General features: G+C 38.3%; 1 non-coding gene across 1 annotated transcript; it reads left to right on the top strand.

Annotated features, from left to right (window-relative positions):
* Positions 1–971: 971 nt before the first annotated feature.
* LOC112768800 (small nucleolar RNA R71) lies at positions 972–1,079 on the top strand. Its single transcript, XR_003186188.1, has one exon. It is a non-coding gene; the product is annotated as a small nucleolar RNA R71 (small nucleolar RNA).
* The last annotated feature ends 944 nt before the right edge of the window (positions 1,080–2,023 follow it).

Raw genomic sequence — 2,023 nt, 5'->3', positions numbered from 1 at the left:
TCTTCAGTAACATCCTCATTCTCTTCAGAAGAGGAATACTCATCAGAGCTCATGAAGGGCATAAAGAGGTTCAATGGAATCTCTATGGTCTCTAGATGAGCCTCAGAGTCCTTTGGTTCCTCAGAGGGAAGCTCCTTATTGATCACTGGACGTCCCAGGAGGTCTTCCTCCTTGGGATTCACGTCCTCCTCTCCCTCATTGGGTTCGGCCATTTTGCTTATGTCAATGGCCTTGCACTCTCCTTTTGGATTCACTTCTGTATTGCTTGGGAGAGTACTGGGAGGAATTTCAGTGATCCTTTTACTCAGCTGGCCCACTTGTGCTTCCAAATTTCTAATGGAAGACCTTGTTTCATTCATGAAACTCACAGTGGCCTTGGACAGATCAAAGACTAAGTTTGCCAGATTAGAAGTATTTTGTTCAGAGTTCTCTGTCTGTTGCTGAGTGGATGATGGAAAAGGTTTATTATTGTTAAACCTGTTTCTTCCACCATTATTAAAGCCTTGTTGAGGCTTTTGATCCTTCCATGAGAAATTTGGATGATTTCTCCATGATGAGTTATAGGTGTTACCATAAGGTTCACCTAAGTAATTCACCTCTGCTGTTGCAGGGTTCTCAGGATCATAAGCTTCTTCTTCATAAGAAGCCTCTTGAGTACTGTTGGATGCAGCTTGCATTCCATTCAGACTTTGAGAAATCATATTGACTTGCTGAGTCAATATTTTATTCTGAGCCAATATGGCATTCAGAGTATCAACTTCAAGAACTCCCTTCTTCATAGGCGTCCCATTACTCACAGGATTCCTTTCAGAAGTGTACATGAACTGGTTATTAGCAACCATGTCAATGAGTTCTTGAGCTTCTGCAGGCGTTTTCTTTAGGTGAATGGATCCACCTACAAAAGTGTCCAGTGACATCTTTGATAGCTCAGATAAACCATCATAGAATATATCCAGGATGGTCCATTCTGAAAGCATGTCAGAAGGACACTTTTTGGTCAACTGTTTGTATCTTTCCCAAGCTTCATAGAGGGATTCACCTTCTTTCTGTTTGAAAGTTTGAACATCCACTCTAAGCTTGCTCAGCTTTTGAGGAGGAAAGAACTTGGCTAAGAAAGTCGTGACCAGCTTATCCCAAGAGTTCAGGCTATCTTTAGGTTGAGAGTCCAACCATATTCTAGCTCTGTCTCTTACAGCAAAAGGGAAAAGCATGAGCCTGTAGACTTCAGGATCTACTCCATTAGTCTTAATAGTATCACATATCTGTAAGAATTCAGTTAAGAACTGAAAAGGATCTTTAGATGGAAGTCCATGAAACTTGCAGTTCTGCTGCATCAGAGAAACTAATTGAGGTTTCAGCTCAAAGTTGTTTGCTCCAATGGCAGGAATGGAGATGCTTCTTCCATGTAAATTGGAATTAGGTGCAGTAAAGTCACCAAGCATCCTCCTTGCATTATTATTATTTTCGGCTGCCATCTCCTCTTCCTGTTCGAAAATTTCTGAAAGGTTATCTCTGGATTGTTGTAATTTAGCTTCTCTTAATTTTCTCTTCAGAGTCCTTTCAGGTTCTGGATCTGCTTCAACAAGAATGTTCTTGTCCTTGCTCCTGCTCATATGACAAAGAAGAGGGCACAGAAATAATAATAATAATAATATGGATCCTTTATACCACAGTATAGGGATCCCTTTATGAGTGGAAGAAAAGAGGGAGACAAAGAATGTAATGTAATGGAAGAAACACAACTGTGAGGAGGGTTTAGATGTGAGATGAGATGTTAGTAAATGAATAAATAAATAGAATAAGATGGGAGAGGGAGAATTTTCGAAAATAATTTTTGAAAAAGAGTTAGTGATTTTCGAAAATAGTTTTTGAAAAAGGTTAGTATTTTTTCGAATTTTTTTTTAAAATCAAAAATAAAAATAATTAGTTAATAAAAAAGAAATTTTTGAAAAAGAGAGAAGATATTTTCGAAAATTAGAGAGAGAGAGAGTTAGTTAGATAGTTTTGAAAAAGTTAAGAAACA

The sequence above is a fragment of the Arachis hypogaea genome, chromosome 17, assembly GCF_003086295.3.
Source record: "Arachis hypogaea cultivar Tifrunner chromosome 17, arahy.Tifrunner.gnm2.J5K5, whole genome shotgun sequence".
In the NCBI taxonomy this organism is placed as follows: Eukaryota; Viridiplantae; Streptophyta; class Magnoliopsida; order Fabales; family Fabaceae; genus Arachis; species Arachis hypogaea.
This window is presented reverse-complemented; position numbering and strand designations above follow the sequence as displayed.